The sequence below is a fragment of the Prionailurus viverrinus genome, chromosome D3, assembly GCF_022837055.1.
Source record: "Prionailurus viverrinus isolate Anna chromosome D3, UM_Priviv_1.0, whole genome shotgun sequence".
Classification (NCBI taxonomy): Eukaryota; Metazoa; Chordata; class Mammalia; order Carnivora; family Felidae; genus Prionailurus; species Prionailurus viverrinus.
In genome coordinates, this window is record NC_062572.1 from 14,343,990 (window position 1) to 14,362,907 (window position 18,918).

Here is an 18,918-nt window from a genome sequence, read left to right on the forward strand (position 1 = left end):
GGAACTCATTCACTCACGAGGCAGTCCACTCGGTGATTTCTTACTGCTTCTTACTAGAATATTCTCTTTACTTCTGACACTGGGTCTCCCAGTAGAAGAGGTGGTGTGGTCTGGTGGTTTGAACTCAGGGGGCTGTGTGCCAATCCTGGCTCGGTCGCATAGTTGCATGACCCTGAACCTCAGTTTCCTCATCTGTAAAGTGGGGCCGATACCACTTTTAGACGACGTGTCATCACTGTTCAGAAGGACTTTCTGCCATGACGGACATGTCGACCCTAAGGTGGTAGCGTCTATCCACACGTGGCTATCAAGCACTTGAAATGTGGCTGGTCTACCAGAGGAATTGACTTTGGATTTTACCTGATTAATTACATTTGAATTTAAATAGCTATATGTGGCTGCTGGCTACCACATCAGAGAGCACAGCTTCCCCAGTGTCACGGAGGATTGATTGACTATAAAGCCCCAGGTGTAGACCAAGATTTCCCCCACCTGGTGCCTAGTTTATCTGTCTAGTGTGTCTAGAAAGACCGTGGAGGCCCCTCTTGAGTAATCGCACATTCCGATAGTGAGTGTAAGGAAATCATCCAAGGCCGGGAAAGAAGCATCTGAGGGGGGTAAGGATGCAAAGGGGGCAAAAACCCCTCAACTCTCAGAAGAGCCTACTCTCCCGACATATTGGGAGACTGTAGGGTTGCTTACACTGTGACAAACGGAGACAGAGAGATGCCTCCCACCTGGAAGGAGCATTGACATTTGTCTGGGTGGCTCATCCTAGAATTGCTTCCTGTGTAAGTGGTTTACATGTATTATCTCATTTAATAGTCACAGCAACCCTACAGTCTCCATGGCATAGAGACTGGTATTGTCTCCAATGACATGAATGGTGAAACTGAAGCTCAGAGAGGTCATGCCGCCTGCCCAAAGTCACACAGCCAGTGAGCCACAGAGCTGGGATTCCAATGTTAAGTCTATGAAGCCCTTGCTCGTTCTCCATAGTGTAACACCATTCTCTGTCCAACCCTCGAAATGTCTCTACAGCTTCTCAGTAACTTTGCATCAGTCTTGACTTTCATCCTATAAGGTCATGTCATATCCCTATCTGGCAATGATGAAAAAAACTGGGCCGCCAACAGGCTCAACAAGTTACTTAATAAAATACTAGTTTAAGGGCATCTTTTTAATAAAATTGACTCAGAAATCATTTTGTACAATTTTCTTTTATATTTAAAAATAAGCCCTGAGTCATATTTTGCTCTGTTCAGAGCTTTCTAATTTACTTAGAAGGTAATTGTCTCCATCTTCATGGTTCTGGATGTTTTGCAATAAATACCTCTTTACGAGGCAAAATGGCATTAAGACCTGACTTGACATCGCATGGATTTTGAGCAGAGTTCTGGGCTAGAGACCAGGTCGCTCAGGTTTGTTTAGTTTGTAAGCGACGAGAGTGATTTTGAGCTTTGGAAGAAAAAAAGAGGAAGGGGGAGAATTGGTTAGAATACAGAGCATCTGGACAGTCCCAGGAATCAAGGAAATGACATCTGGGGATGTCAGCAGCAGAAATTCCCTCACCTTCTTTGAGTGAAAGATTTAGCTCCTAATACTACCCAATCACCCCTGCAAGTCCCAGGTCAGAATTCTAAATTCTCAGGAAAATAAATCTGATTGGTCCAGCATGGGTCACGTGTTTACCCCTAAACCAATCCGTGACCACGGGTGGGCAGAACCATGCAGCTGCTGTAGAAACGGATGCTGGGATGCATACACCTGCAAGGAGGAGACAAGGTAGGCAGCCTCAAGAGAGGGACTGACGTCAGGGAAAGAATCTCCTTCCCAAACACATTCCTCTGTGGCTTGATGTCCTCTGTCCCATCTTGAACAGACTTGTCTTCTCCTTCCCTAGAGAGGGCTGACAATTCTGTAATGCAGGAGTCAGCAAACAATTTCTGTAAAGGGCCAGATAGTAAATATTTTTGGCTTCACAGACCATACCTTGGCCATGGCTATATTCCAATAAAACATTATTTATAGAGACTGAAATTTGAATTCCATAAAACTTCCATATGTCATGGAATGAATATTCTTCTGACTTCTTTTCCTCCCAACCATTTAAAATACAAGAATCAGGGACTCCTGGGTGGCTCAGTTGGTTGGGTGTCCGACTTTGGCTCAGGTCATGATCTTGTGGTTCGTGGGGTCGAGCCCCGCGTTGGGCTCTGTGCTGACAGCTCAGAGCCCGGAGCCTGCTTTGGATTCTGTGTCTCCTTCTCTTTCTGCCCTTCCCCACTCACGCTCTGTCTCTCTCTGTCTCTCTCTCTCAAAAATAAATAAACATTAAAAAAATAAAATAAATAAAATAAAATACAAGAATCAGCCTGGAAAAAAAATAAAATATAAGAATCAGTCTGTACAGAAATCAGTGGCAGGCCAGACGGGGCTTGGGTGGGGGCTGTAGTTGGCCAACTCCTGTTGTAGTGAAAAACAACACTAGGTCTTTCGATCTAAATGTTTACCTTGAGACCCAGAAATCAGTAACAGAGCCAAATATTTCGAATATGTGGCAAGTGAAAACGAAAGCAGCCTTTTAAAAGGACTTAATTTAAAATGTAATAAAGTAATTGCCAATGGCATCAGTGAGTGATACTGATCCATCTACCTCTTCCCCCCGGTCAGCGTCCAGGGGACATCGTGTTTCATATCTGCCTCCTTGTCAAAGTGGCGTCAGCAATTAGCAATTTCTGGTTTCCTGAAGAACTTCTAGCCGTCGTTTCTGAAGTGGGATCTGACTTTCCTTCTTTAAAAGAATCTCATTGGGGGGCGCCTGGGGGGCGCAGTCGGTTAAGCGTCCGACTTCAGCCAGGTCATGATCTCGCGGTCCGTGAGTTCGAGCCCCGCGTCGGGCTCTGGGCTGATGGCTCAGAGCCTGGAGCCTGTTTCCGATTCTGTGTCTCCCTCTCTCTCTGCCCCTCCCCCGTTCATGCTCTGTCTCTCTCTGTCCCAAAAAAATAAATAAACGTTGAAAAAAAAATTAAAAAAGAATCTCATTGGGATTGGAAAATGTCGCAGAGAACAAAGAACCAGGGCAGAGCCGGTTCCGGCCGGGATCCCAAAGTGGGCCGGGACTCCATAGCCCGTCTTTCTTGTACCAAACTGATCTCTTGGGTTTGAGGACTGGGGAGAGTCAGCACAAACTCCTAACACACATAGGTTCCAAGGACAGTGTAAGAACAATGGCTATTACCAGCCTTTCTTGAATTGGGAGCTAGGCTCCCTGCTAAATGGCTCACGTGGATCTCTCCCTGTAGTCTTGGCTTCCAGCTAGGAAGGTGGGTGCGATTCTTAGGGTGCATGTCCCTGTATGACGCCTAAGGAAACTGAAGCTCAGAAGTTGCATAAGGTCTTCGTCTGGGTTCTCCCAGAACCTGAGATGGGGAGACTCACCCAAACCATTTATTAAGGAAGTGTTCCCAGCGGGGATGGGCAACAGAGGGCGCAATCGAGGAGCCATTTCAGGGGAGGTCCCAGCCTCAGCCTGTCGCTGTTGTGTAAGGTGCACCTCGGAAGTCGGAAGTCGTTAGTCCTCCTTCAAGGGTTCCCACTGACTTCAGTCACTGCTAAGGGCTGCCCCCGGGGTGGGGGAGGCGGAAGCACCTCCTGCACCCTGAGGACCGTCTTCCCAAGTCACAGGAGCAGCCTTAGAAGCAAGGCACACGGAGGAGGGGGAGGGGCGCGCATAAGCGGCAACCACTCAGGGCCCAGGTCCCCTGAGCGGGAGAGCTGGTTCAAAGCCCTGGCTTCCAACTCCAGAGCCTGGAACTGTAACACTAAGCTGGTGGTGCCCCTGGACATTGTATATGGAATCCTGCTGGTCTGTGTCAAAGTGTTCACTGGGCTTTGGAGAAATGAGAAAAATACGAAGGCGTTTGAATTTTTATTCCTCACATTATGGTCACCCTATTTATTTATTTATTTATTCAGGTAATAAGCTAGCCTTTCTTTTTAAAAACAATGGTGGCAGTAAACTGCAGGTGTATTTGGATTTTGCTGTTTTCTTTTCTTTTTTCTTTTCCTTCTTTCTTTTCCTTCTTTCTTTCTTTCTTTCTGCTTCTTTTTTGATGTATTTACTTGGTAAAATAAAAAGCTGAGACAATGTATCAATTTCCCTAAAGTTTTTTTTTTTTTTCCTCTTCATTTCATGGTCCAGGAAATATAAGCCAGTAGGCTATATGGTCTGTAAAGGGTCTAAGAATATACTTTGAACTTTTTCCATGGGTGAGGGCAATGTTTCTCAAAGCATTCCATGAATCCTCTAAGATACAGTGAACAGAGGCACCTGGGTGGCTCAATCGGTTGAGCGTCTGACTTCGGCTCAGGTCATGATCTCGCAGTTCGTGAGTTCGAGCCCCGCGTCGGGCTCTGTGCTGACAGCTCGGAGCCTGGAGCCTGCTTCAGATTCTGGGTCTCCCTCTCTCTCTGCCCCTCTCCTGCTCACACTCTGTCTCTGTCTCTCTCTCAAAAATAAATAAACATTAAAAAAAATAAGATACAGTGAACAAAATGTTCTGGGGATAGATCAGTTGAGAAACCTATATCCTCTAGTATCCCCTGGGAGAGTTTATAAGGTACCTGAGCATATTAAAGTTTCTGACAAGTCCTGCATTAAAGAAATGTACTTAACATTGTTTCACCCAGTGCCCTTTTGCTTTTTGATTACACTAGCCTGTCATGAACATATTTCAGGAAAATTCCATATACCAGCTAAAGCCACTGTTCCTGGAGCCTAAAAATGTGTTTTTCCTTGTTTGACTTGCTGAAGTGGCATTTCATATGCACGTAACCCCCCAGGAGAGCTTCCTGAGTTATAAATGGTGTAGGGAAAACAATGACCCAATTGTCAGACGTGGTAATTTAGAGCCCTTGGAAGGGCGAGAACATTTATGACACGGCACAGAGCTGGGTGCTGGCAAGTCCCAGCCTGCCTGCCTGCCTGCAGCCCCAGAACCAGCCGCCCACTCCAGAAGCAATGATCCTGGATTGTTCAGACAGGCAGCGACCTTCAGGCACGTCTTGGTAACACACATGCAGAAGTCAGATAAGGCTTGCCCGTATCCAGCCCCAAGTGGAGGGAAGGGGTGGGGGGAGAGAGCGGGGGTGAGTGAGTGTGTGGGGTTCAAGGGTTGTGTGGGCACGTGGGATAAGCAGTGGGAATCTGAGTATTCTAAAAGTGGGCGAGCGGACGCGCGTGCACGCCCACGCGCGCGCGCCTGTGCGTGTGTGTGCGCGCGCCTGTGTGTGTGTGCGCGCCTTGTGGGTGCTTATGCGCACACGTTTTCCTGTGAGCATGCGGGAGTCAGCTCTGCAAGGTAAAGCAGGGGCTTGAGAGGGGGACCGCCCCTGGAATCCGTAGGCCAGTGAGAAGACGGTCTGAGCCGGGGGCCGGAGCCCTGCCTCTGCCCACTTCGACCCCTTCTGGAGCTCGAGCCACCTGCACAGGCCATATCTGCTCCATCCCCAACTTGGCGCTGCCTGGACCTCCCGGAGCATCTCGGAAGATGTAGGAAAGGCCCAGGGGGCATCCTCCCCGCAAAGGGCTTGTTTCAGGAGGGAGGGAGGCTCACCCCAGGGCTGTGTGGGATTCATGACCACATCAACAGACCGGCGACCCCCAGATCCCCACCCCTCGTCGGGCCCAGCCCCCAGACCTCACCCTGGCAATCGAGGCCCTCCACAAATGTCCCCCCCTCCAAGTCCCAACCCTATTTCCCAGAATGTCCCAAACTAAAACATGCCCCAAGGGCTCACCCTGTGCTAAACACTTTAAGGGTTTCACGAGTCGGGGAGTATTCATAAGGATCTCAGGAGGCACGGTCAGGATCTCCATTTCGCAGAGGAGCACAAGAAGACTCGGAGAGGCAAAGTGCCTTACCCGAGGCCGCAGGGCTGCTAACTGGTTTACAGCCCAGACTCCAGCGCAAATCCAGGGGTTCCCCACCTGCCTCTGCATCCAGATGCTCCTGGCTGGGGCAGCCATGCGTGGGCGTGGCAGGCTCCCTGAGTGGCTGGCTTCAGTTTGTTGTTCTCCAAGTGTGGTTGTGACTGGAGAACCAGGTTCCGGGCTTGACGGGGGCCCTTCTGGCTGTGCAGCCTTGAGCAACTTTCCCCCTTCCTGAGCCAGCTTCCACAACTAGGGAATGGGGGTGACGACTCCCACTTCCAAGGACTGTGACGTGGCAAGTTGATGTCTGAGTGAACGACTGTTAGCGCACGTTGGGGGCAGCCCCCGAACTAGGCCGGCCACACGGAAGGTGTTTAGTAACTACAACTTGCATTTGAATCTGTCTTTTAATAATTTACATAGCTTGGAAATGAAAGTGGGTGAATTGCCTTTTTCCAGGAAAGTTTTTTTTTTTTTAATTTTTTAAACATTTATTTATTTTTTGAAGGACAGAGAGACAGAGCACGAGTCGGGGAGGGGCAGAGAGAGAGACACACACACACACACACAGAATCCGAAGCAGGCTTCAGGCTCTGAACTGTCAGCACAGAGCCCTACGCGAGGCTTGAACCCTGAGATCAGGACCTGAGCCGAAGTCGGACGCTTCACCGACCGAGCCACCCAGGCGCCCCTAGGAAAGTTTTCTCAAATGCTCTGCCTTAGACCCAGCCAGCACACCCTTCACTGCCCTATTCGTGGCAACATTGAGAGCAGGGTTTCCTAACCTTGACACTACCGATAATTCTATATCGTGGGCGGGGTTTCTGTCGCGTGCCCTGCAGGATGCTGGCCACCATCGCTGGCCTCTAGCCATTACATACCACTAGCATCCTCCAGCGGGCCACTGCCAGATGTCCCCAGGGGGCCACACTGGCCCGGGCTGAGAACCAGTGACTCGTTGCAATTGCTTGAACGCATTGCAATCTGTCTTTGCTGGAGGCCATCCACCACTGCAGTTCAGAACACGGGCCCCAGACTCAAACTGTCTAGGTTTGGAACCTGGCTCCACACTCACCACTGTACAATTGAGGGCAAGTCGCTGAACCGCGCTGAGCCTCAGCTGCTCCATCTGTAGGAGGGGGGCAGGGAAGTGTTTGCTTCATAGGACGACGGTGACCATGATATCAGGTGGCAAATGTAACTTGCTTAGCGTCGTTGTCTGGGAACAAGCTGATGGCAGATGGGAGAAGAGGGGGCGCTCTGGAGGGTCTTCATGTGGGCGAAGGTGAGGAGGAACCCAGGGGCCAGAAGGGCGTGAGAGCCCTTGTCCCTGCCACCTGGGCAGCCGGGTGGCCCTCCTCTGTGCCTTGTTTCTGGCTCCCAGGTACTTGCCCCGCAGCTTGTGCACAGAGATTAATGAGCTGTTCAGTTCCGTTGACTTGAAAGGCCTCCTTCACTCAGTTCAACACCTGCTGTGCCTGATTAATGGTGGCCCTGCGGCCACAGAGGACCACAAGCCAGAACCGGGACAATCAATTAGTTCCAGGCCCCCGGAAGACTCTGGCTCCTTCTCTTCTGCTTGAAATAGGAGCGGTGGGGATGGAAGGTTCTGGTCTTGTCCCACACCTCCTCCCCACGTCAACACTGTCCCAGGCTAAATGTCAGAACTGGGCTTGAAATAACTAAGGTCTATTGGTTGTTTATGCCGGGAACGGTGTTCAATGTTTTACCTGCTTTCAGTTCAATCTCTGAAGTGAGAGCAGTAATCATCCACTTTCACAAATAAACCTGGGCTCCGAGAATCGGCATCCCTGGGCAGCCAGGCCACACAGCCTGTCTGAGTAGTACAGCCCAGGACTGAAGTTCAGAGGCTGCGTGAGGTTTTCACTTTGTGGAGCCTCAGTTTCCCCGTCTGTAAAAATGGGGCACCCCAGACCCACCACCCTCTTCGAGGGTGGTGAGTGGGAAGAAGTCACGCTTTGAAGGTGTGCCGACAAGGTTCGAGCGTCAGATCCCAGTTGCGATTCTCCGAGAAAGATCTTGGGGCGTGGCGGGGGGGGGGGGGGGTCGGCTGGAACCCGGGTCAATGCTCAGCAGGGACTGGGCATTCTGGAGGGCGGAGACTCGGGGTAGGGTTTGCTCTGCAGTCACTACGGCTGGTCCCACAGCACAGCCAGACTAGTAACAAGTACTAAAACCTGGAAGTACTTACTAGGGGTCGGCTCTGCTCCAAATACTTGTGTTAACTCACATAAGCCTCACAACGCTGGGAGGCAGGTGCTAGAGGGACAATCATCGTGCTTCTTCTACAGCTGGGGAAGTGGAGGTTCAGAGAAGTTAAGCGGCCTGCCTGTAGCCACACAGCTTGCATGTGGTAGCTAGAACTTGACTCCGGGTCCGTCGACGTGCTCTCACTCCTGGAGCGTGTTCCTGGAAGAGCTTTCTAGGTTGGATGCGGCCAGCTCTGCTCTCCCTCTCTTGGCAGCAGGGGCCCCCGGGGAGGCAGCTGGGAATTCAAACCCGAGTTGTCCCACAGCTTGTATCCCCGGCTCTCAATTCCTTCTGCTGCTGCAGGAGTTGAATATTCCCTGCCCGGCTCAGAAGAGATCTTGTTTCGCAAAAGCGCTTTGTCAGGTGTGCTTTAGCAGTCCAAGGTACCGAGAGGCTGCTGTGCTGTGCGTGTGTGCAACACAGCATAAGCTTTGGGTTCTCACCTTGGGTTGGGCCAATTAGTTCAGCCCCTGGCACCCAGCTTCCTCATCTTGCAAATGGAATTGGGACATTGTAGGGATCGGTGAGACATAGCTGAGTACTTTCTGGCTTGGGCACAGAGCTCAATACGCAGAGCCCTAGTTGTATGTGCCTACGCATACGTGTACATGTGTGTGCGTGTACGTGTGTATCTGTTTATTAATCCCACCATATTCACCCTGGGGGAGAAAACTCATCTCTGGCTGGCTGGAACAATACTGGGCCAGGCTACGATAATTTGCATTACGGCCCAGCAAACATTCACTTCCCTTCCCCCTCCCCTCCTCCTCTGGGTGAAGTTCGCCGCCCCACCCTGTTGAGAAGCTGGGTCATAGGACTTGCTTGCGCTTTTCTGCACTGGTGTTCTGCTGTAGGATGAACATGCCCCGGGAAACTTCTCCTTCAGCCCGGGTCCTGAAACTGGGAGACAGGTGAAGCACACTTGAAGTTGACCAGAAGCCTACAGAGGAGACTTAGTTAAGCCTTCCAAGACCTACAGACCCAGGAGCATGAGAATAAATGCTAGTTGTTGTAAGCCATGGAGTTTTGGGGAAATTTGTTACATACCATCACTGTGGCAATAGCTGACTAATATACTGTGTCACGTCTCAAGATTCCTTCTGTACAACAAACAACAACAGAATTCATATCTGTTTTAGCGGCAGTGTGGTGCAGATTCTCAAATTCTTTATTGGCATAAATAATTCAGACAATTGGATTCTCACTAAACATTGCACTAAACACAAGAAACAATAGGCTTGCCGGTGCAGAGGCTCACAACTTGTCCACCAGCCCAAATTAGAAATACTTTTTTGAGAAGTGTAGAAAACTTTATAAATGATTCTGTACAAATATACACAGTGGACCCTCCATCCATCTGGCCTTCCTTTCCTGGATGGCATCTGAATTGACTGTTCTTTCCCAGCAACGAGATGTTGGCAATGAGTAAGAGAGAGACAGAGACTGAGACAGACAAAGATAGAAAGGGAAGAAAACAAGTGGCCCCACAAGGAAAACATGAAACCAACTTCTTACATTAACCCATTCAGCAACAGTCCGCACAAACATGGAGAAAACAATATGGGCCATTGGTCCGTGTTGGTCTGTACAAGAATTCATCTTTATATATATATATATATATATATACACATATATATATATAATATATATATAATATATATGTATAATATTTATAGGTATATATACTTTTTGTGTAGAAAAGGTAACAGCATAGTTTACATAGAGAGAAAGCCTTTTTACAACTGAGAATTTTCCTAAGGTCAATAACTTTGATAGTAATCAACCAAACGAATCATGCGGTAAAGTTCACGGAGAGGACCCCGGTGCAAGGTCAAAGCACAGGGAGAGAGAAACGAGGAGCTCAGGGTGGGACTTGATGGCCCAAGTTTGGGATGTCCTCAGCCTTGGCCCTGTCATGGGCAAGGGTGCTCACTGCGTGTGACCAGACTCATCTGGCCCCCAGTGAATGCCCTTGGCCTCCATCTTGGGGCCTTGGAGGGGACTGGTCTTGCTGACCCCACAGCAGCTGGAAGGTGTTGTATGAGACTTGGCCACCCCTCCCCATGTCCACCAGTGCACCAGTGCTTAAGAAAATGGATGACACCCACCACCTCGCCATTCCATTCCTCAGCTGTTTTTTTATCAGGAACATTTCCCTAGAGGTGCAGCTCCTGGGGACATTTCAGTTGGGGTACTGAGAAGAGAAACCACATTTACTGAGCACCTACTGTGTGCCAGGTACTGTGCAATGCGATTGACATCCATTATTTCATTTACTCCCTCCAACAGCCTTGAGGGTTAGGGATACTCTAAGTACTAGCAGGCTGCATGGAGCTTAGAAAACTCCAAGGAATATTTGGGGGGAAGTGCTGGCATTGAAAAATTGACGGTGAGGTCGTTATCCACAACAGGGAGTTGCTTAAGAAATGCATGTTGAGTCAAGTTGAAGCACATAAGCAAGCCCTGAAAATTTACAGCAACCACACACACATGCCATGGGAGGTCCTATGGTCAGCAAAGAAGCTATGTTTCCTATCCTTCAAGCCCTGACATACATTTATAAGGACGGTAAGACACAACATCCCACCAAGAGGGTTGATACATTCTCTCCCATGCTTTCTGATCTGGCCTGTGGCCACTATGATCTCCAGGTCTTCTTCAGCCACTCTGTAACAAACCAGTATTTTGCCCATCATACCTGTAATGTTCAGCTGGAAAACCTTAGGGTAGGGTCTTTCCATCAGTAAATTTCCACGTTCATGCATGTCCTTGACCTCAACACTCCAGTGGCCTATGCACAGAGTGATATAAACCCTCCAGAAAAGAGGCCATGGTGAGACAGCTTTCTGGTGTGGCAAGACAGATGTGCGGGGCTCAGAGAGATCAGAGACACAGGTCACAAGAAGAGGTAGAAAGACTGTGAAGAGGAAGCAAAGAGGAAGGAAATGCTTTAGAGGAAGGGCTGATCACCAACCCATCCACAGCAGAGAGGCCTAGGGTCTGAAGAGCCCAATAAAGGAGTGGTAAGAAACAGAGACAACGTGTGTGGGCAGATAGGAACACAGAGGGAGGCCCACGGGGCCAGAGAGAGACACAGAGAGAACGTGAGGCAGCCTAAGTATGGCCTGACTCTAGCAAGTACAAAACCCTCCCGGGACATTGTCTTCTCCGGGATGCTAAGGCCAATCGCCGGGACCAGGACATGGGAGAAGTCGAGGTCTCTATGTCTGAGCCAGGGCGCCTTCTGTTCAGGGATGGGGTCTCCCAGGACCCGATGCCATGCTTGGGGGAAAGCAGGTGAGAACAGAACAAGTGCTCAGGGTCAGGCTTTCAACAAATTCACCATCTTCCCTCTGCACACGGGCTGTTCCTTCTATCTGGCACACTGTTCCCTGCCTCCCACACCCACCCTCAAGGCAAGGTTCAGAAGTCGTCTCCTTTTGAGAAGACTTCCTTGAGGGCCCTTGTTGGGGTTGGGTGCTCCTCTGGGGCCTCGGGACATCTCTCAGGACTTGTCTACCTGCTCCTCTGGACTCAGGTTCCCTGAAGGCAGCTACCACTCTTACCACTGTTCTTCCCCATTTTTCCAGGAGCACAGGAGGCACTTACTAAATATTTACTGAACAAGTACATGACATGCAGTCTTAGGGACTGGCGGGAAAAGGGTTGCTGGATGCTAGGGGTCAGCGGAGGGTGTAATGAGTGTGGCTGGCGACACAAGCCTTGCATATATGGGGAAGACTGTTCTAGAACCCTTCAGAAGCTCAAACGGTGGCATTTACAATCCACCAATAGGTCAAAAAGTTGGAGCTCCAGTGGTGCTAGAGGGACACGGCGGCAGTGCCTTCTGGAATGTGGGACTGACAGGGGGAGCCCATGGGGAGCACAGGCTCCCAGTTGGACCACAGCTTGGCAGTGGGGGGTCGGAGGCTCTCAGTGACCGAATGCCTGACCGCCATCCCGCCATTTGGGCTTCCGGCCTCTGTGTGCCAAGGCCTGGGGCTTTCCGAGGGTTTATTCCTGACAGCAAGGTCGGGAGGTACGTGTGGGCTGGGAGAGGAAAAGCACTCTCTGGGTCAGGGAGCACAGAGACCCCCCTCCCTCCACCCAGGGGAGGGCTGCTTAGGAAGGGGAAGGAAGGAGCCAGAAAAGACTCTGGGCGTCTCACAGCTGTGCTCAGGCCTGGCCCAAGGTAGCCCACGGTGGCCCCGCCCCTCCCTTAGTGCCCGGTCCAGCCAGGCACGGCCCAGCTGGCTGCCCAGGGTTTTCAGGGCGCTGGCCAGCGCTCCGTAGGAGGCTGGTTGGGAGGCCAGTGGGCCAGGGTGGGAGCCTCGCCGGGGCTGGACCAGTACATGAGGGTAGCCTGGTGTCTACACTGTAGCTACGTAGCAGTTACTTGAACTTACACGAGTTCATATGTACCCATTTGATAATTATTATTATTATTATTATTCTTAGCAACACAGATAGAAAAATAAACAAAGGAAAATGGCTACAATCTTGGATGACCAATGCATTGCATTAATTGTCCAAGACTGGGAACGGGACCCCAGTCGACTCAGCATCCTTCTTGGAAGGTGCTTGGCTGAGTATCCCCAGCTCCCAGAGCAGCTTTCCCAGCCCTGGTCCTTTGTGACGCCCAGCTGCCCCACAGCCCCACTGCCCGGTCCCAGGTCTGCTGGCGTCTGTGAGATCCGCTTCTAGGGTAGAGCCCCAGGCCCTACCGGGCTCGGCCATGCCCACCGCCTGCCCACGCCCATGTCAGCCACGGGGGACGGGTCCAGCCGCCGCCTCTTGACCATACCACCCACTTTCCTGCCTGGTCTCCTGTGCCTTGGTCACTCAAGGAGCTTCCTCCTCCGGTTTTCCCGTCTCCCTCTGTCAGGGTTCCTTTTCTCTCTCCCGTGAGGCTGCAGATGGCAGCCGCCTGATCTGGACCCTAGTGATTTGGCCAAGGAGACGCACGCCGCGGCTCAGACCAGCGAAGATCAGATGGCGACACGGTGTTCCGGAAAACCCCCCCGGTGCTTTGCCACTGCCCTCAGAAGACTTCGGAGACCCTCCCCAGCCTGGATGTTCCAACTCTCCGGCCCCCACGTCCCCGGTGCCACTCATCTGCCGTCCACCCCGCTCGCCAGCCCTGGCCTCCGTCCCCCCCCCCCCACCCCGCCCCGGTGGTCTTCGTGCTTGCGGCTTCTTCTGTCTAGAACGGTGGCTCTTGGGGCGCCCGGGGGGGCTCAGTCATTTAAGTGTCTGACTTCAGCTCAGGTCATGATCTCATGCTCCGTGGGTTCGAGGCCCTCGTCGGGCCCTGTGCTGACAGCTCAGAGCCTGGAGCCTGCTTACGATTCTGTGTCTCCCTCTCTCTCTGCCCCTCCCCTGCTCACACTCTGTCTCTCTCTCAAAAATAAATAAAAAACATAAAAAAAAAAAAAAAAGAATGACTTTGTTTCACTCACGACTGAATGCCCAGGGCCCAAGATGTAGTGATGCTCAATAAATAACCCAATGAACCCACTGCTGAAGAAACAGGCCTGCGGCACTCCCAGCTGGCCCGGACGTCGGCATGTGTGTGAAGACGCGAAGACCCCCCTCTGACCTTCACCAGATCATCACTCACCACTCCAAAAAGGCCTCTCTGTCTATTGCCTGCCTGTGTTTCTTCCTGCTATTCTAACACCAGGCTTTCCAAAATCCTCACTCCAGCTCTGGAAGTCAGGGTATTTTTAAACGAGAAGAACTCGCCAAGCTGGTGGGTTGCTTTTTGTTTTTTTTTTTTTTTTAAGTGTCGAGAAAAGAAAAACTAAGATTTGTTTTTGATCATTAGACTTTCAAATCTAAGAAGGCACGATGCAAATAGCACGTTGGCATAAACAATTGCTGCCCGCTCAATGGAGGGAGGGAGCCTTTCTTCTGAGCTAATTTAAGCTAAATACATGGCAGCTATTTTCTCGTCTCTACTATTGTGTAACTTTCTCCTCGGCTCACGGTCCGGGGGGAGAAGCTATCAAGCAGGGGGTGGTGGTGGTGGAGGATAAGAGGAGGAAGGAAATGAAGAGGGAGCAGGGGGAAAGCACTCTCGAGCCCCCGAGCCATCGCAGCCGTTTCAGGAGCTCAGGAGTAGAGCTGGTGGTCCACTAGGACCTCAGGGAATTTCACTGGGGTGACAATTTGATTTTGAGCCTTCCTTGCAGGGAAGAAACCAAAAGCAATTGGAGCCGGTTCCTCTTCTTCCCCTCTATATGCAACATCTCTTAACTTCAGAGATGTCTGTATGGAAGCACAGAAACTTTGACAAACCGCTCCAAGCACAGCACTTCCTGCTCCCCTGCCTAGCACCATGCACACACACACACACACACACACACACACACCATATTTCCTTAAGGTCCCTGGGCCTTCCAGCCCAGCTGTTATGTGGTAGGTGGTAACATTCAGCATCCTTGAGGAGAAGCAGTTCCCCGGAAGATAAATGATTTCTCCGCAAGCAGGCAGGTCACCCAATAGGATCATACTACAGGGTCTTAATGACAGAATCTTTCTCTCTGCATTTCCTAAATTTCCTGACCGAAAATGAACGTCCGCAAGGACCTTACAGACTGTCACCAGCTACAGCCAAAACTTCAAATGATTGGCCTTCTGGAAGCTTCCAAGGCCTCGGTACTAAACCCACCTCTGCGTCTAAGAAAGGACCAAGGCTGGGAGGCTTTACCTTCCTCCCGGAGCCTGAGCTCTGTCTCCGAAAGGAGAGGTGGCAGGAGATCAGGGATGGTTACTCTGATGCTCTAAGGCTGTATCTGTGCTCAGCAGAAAGGCATGCTGTGATTGATTAGTAATGTCTGCCAAGGGTATAGGAGGGAGCAGCGGTGGCAGGAATGGCACATGTTTGCCCTCCTTGGGCTAGATCACCCTTCTAGATCATTCTAGACATTCATCCCAATAACCTAGTTGAAGATAAAAATTCTGCTGAAGACCCAGCTGACATTCCTCCTCCCCTTGCTGAGGGCAGGACATCCTCTAATATTTCCACATTGGTTTCCGAGCCACGGTATGTTGGGACAGTCCCCAGCACACAGCAAATTCGGCCCCCTCCAGTGAAAGACACAATCAGCTAGAGTTTTCTACTCCGTGCATCCTTGTGCATGAAACCGCCGTCCACATGCATGGAACGGAGGTCTGCCCTCAGCAGGCCTGGGCAGAGCATGTGAGGTGACAGGGGCAAAGTTTTCTGGGACTCAGCGTTTCCCACCAGCATTGAAGGGAAACACAGGAACATCTGGTGGCCAGTGGCCATCCCCAGCCTCGTCTCTCTGCCCAGATACATCTCATTCACCTTCCAGGTTCATCGTTCACAGTACCAGCCCCTGGGGAGGCCAACTCTTAGACAGGTGCTTGGTAAATCCTGGTGCTCTTTTCTGTGGGCCAGCACACTGGCCTTCGCCCTCAAAGTACCATGCAAGTAATCAAGGCAAATTCACAGAGGTTAGTCCTGTTGGATTCAGAAACCAGTCTGGGAGAGCTTGGGAAGAGCAGCCTGCTGTCAGCCTTTTAAAGATTTCAAGCATACAGGAGGGTAGCTAAATGCTCTGGTAAGTCCTGCAACCAAGAAATAAATTTGGTCTTGTTTTACGCAAGCATTTCCAATGCGAATTTGTCCCGGGACCCTTCTGATAATGCAGCGTTATTTCCATCTAGTTCGCTGTGAAATCAAAGGTCTATGGAACATGTTTGGTAAGCTAGGCCATAACCTAGATGAGGCAAACTTCAGGTAGAACCCATTTCCTCCAGCTCAGTCCTCAGTGGGACAGCAGCCATCTCAGCCCCACAGAGATGAATCCTTCGTATTCTTGGTATTAAGGAAAAGGACTGTGTGATCCCAATGAGCAGGAAGAGAACCTTTTCCCACCCCTGAGAGGGAGGGGCACTCACTGGTGAGTTTCTTGGGACAGAGGATCACATAAATGTCCAGTATAAGAGAGGCAGAGGGCCGGGCTGATGGCACAGGCTGCTCACAGCAGGGGAGCTGGAGGGACCCAGGAACCCAGGGACCCAGGGACCCAGGGACCCAGCCGCTGGCAGCCTGTCATTCTGGGAGCACAAGTGAGAGCTTCTGTGCAAACTCCCCCGAGGGTCCCCACCCTCTCCCGTACCTTCCTTCAATCGCTTCCTGTTTTCCCTCCCTCTCTCCCGGTTACAAGCGGCACATGACGTCAGAGGTTGGTACAGTAATATCCCGATGGGCAGCTGGGCATAAGCCACCACAATGGTGATGGGGTTAGGCTGGGCGCGCATGAGTCCAAAGACTCCTGTTTAACATGTTGGCTCTACCACTTAATAGGCTGGCTTCCATCTATTTCCCACGGTTTCTTCACCTGCAGAATGTGGGTAATGGTACCTCGCTCCCAGGACTGTCCCGTCTTGGGGATTCAGGTGGCCTGGGACGTAGTAAGTGCTCAGTGAACTGAGGCTCCAAGAGACGGATCACCACTCTTGCCTCTCAGGGCCCAGATGCCCCGGGACACCCGACCAATGGGTCTCTAGGAGTCAAGTGCATTGAACCTGGCAGATCCACTTGGGATGATGTGGGATCCACAGCACGAGCCTGGCTGTGGGAATCCCATCGGCGCCGGGCCCTGTCTGTGGATCCGCTCTGCCTTCCCTGCAAGGAAGGGCATCTGGCCCCTCGTGCCCGTGCCTCGCTCTCACCCAGCAACTCTCCCTCTCTGCCTCCCGTAGCGTCTACTATGTGCCAGGCAGTAGGCCAGGTGCTAGCACATAGGAGAGTCGAGGCGCTCAGGGTGAAGGCCTCATTAGAGAATGGCGTGGCTGGTAGGACCTCAAGACAGAAGCCAGTCATTCGGGTTGATCGTCAGGAGCAGTGACTGGAGAGGCTCATGGTCCAGCTGGCACGATGCGGGGAGAGTCAGGAAGAATGAGAATCTTCAAGCCCCGGGGTCCCCATGTTCTGAAGCCCAGACTGCATTTGCCTCTCCTTCCCTTCCAAGGTCAGGACTACTCCCTCGCAGGTGCGCGCAGGTGCAGGCCGCAGTGGGGGGGGGGGGGGGGGCTAGGGGCGACTGGGGCCCAGGGGGCACATCCGCCTGAGCCTGCTCGAAACATCCTCCCTTCACGGGCATGGCCAAAAAAGGCCGCAGCAGGTGCACAGCTCGCCACAGTCTGTTCCTTTGCCACTGGGCAAGAGCATCCACTAAAGGGGTTGTCGTGCCGGCAACCCCTTCAGACCGGGCTGAAACGAATGTATTCGGTGGTCAAGTGACCACCCCACAACAGACACGCTGCCCGGCCTCAGCCGTGGAGACGAAGTCCGGGACTACAGGACCCAGGGAGGAAGGTGTCGGGTTTGAGAAGAGCCACCTCGGTGTCCTGACCCTCATGGCCCAGGGATTCTGGGACCTTTGTCCTAGGGGGTCTGCTATGGAGGGACCAAGGTGACCAGTCAAGGCATGGGAGAAAGCTCCTTAGAGGGTGTTAGGGTTGAATCGTGTCCCTGCCACCAAAAAAAAAAAAAAAAAAAAAGATATGCTGAGGTCCTAGGCCCTGGTTACCTCAGAATGTGAGCTTCCTTGGAAACAGGGTGGTTGAGGGTATCATGAGTTAAGGTGAGGTCAAACTTGAGCGGGATGGTGTCCTACGACACAGCCACGTGAGACAGATGCGCAGCAAGGCCATGTGATGGTGGAGTCAGACGATGGAGGGATCCAGCTGCGGGCCAAGGAATGCTAAAGGTGACCAGCAAACCACCGGAAGTCAACAAGAGGCAGGCAGGAAGGGACACCCTTGCAGGGTGGGGGGTTCAGAGCGCGGTCCCGCCGACACCTCGATTTCAGGGTTCCAGCCTCCAGAGCCATGAGAGAATCCATGACAGTCATTTTAAGCTGCCTGGTGTGTGGGCTTTGTTATGGCGGCCCCGGTCGGGAGGGGCCCGGGTGGTGGAATATTTGGAACGAGACCAGTCCTTGGGGGGGAGCTGGGTGAAGGCTGGCAGGGGGTGAGGACAGGGAGGGCAAATCTGGGGACTCCAGGTTGAGAACAGCATGGGAATGAGAGCCAGGAATAGGAGCATTGCCCAGAAGGTCCCTACCATCACGGTCTTAGCAATATCAAGGGTCTTTGTTAGGGACTGGACCGCTCCCCCCACCATAGCACACACCTCACCGTATATTCCTGAATTCGTATGTCGAAGCCCTAACCACCAAGGTGGTTGTGCTTGGAGATACGGCCTTTAAAGAGGTGATTAAGATGAAAAAGTCGTAAGGATGGGCTCCCACCCAATCAGACCGGTGTCCTAGAAGAGAGAGACCCTGGGGATGTGCGTGCTCAGAGAAAAGGCCATGTGAGCACACAGCTAGAGGCTGAAAGCCAAGGAGGGTGGTCTTAGGAGAAACCATTCCTGCTGATACCTTGGTCTTGGACTTCCAGCCCCCAGAACTGCGAGAAAGAACTTTCTGTTGTCGAAGTCACCCATCTAAGATATTTTGTTATGGCAGGCTGGGCCCAATACAGTCTTAGAACCTGTCCCTCTATCCTCCAAAGCCTGAATTCCCTCTTTATCATGTATACCAAGTGGCCTCAATGTCTGCACATCCCTCTCCAGGGACAGGGAGCTTTCTACCTCCCCAGGCGGCCTACTACATCTTGGGGCAAGCTGTTAGAAAGTTCTTCCCTCACTGGAACAGGTTCTCTGCCCCTGT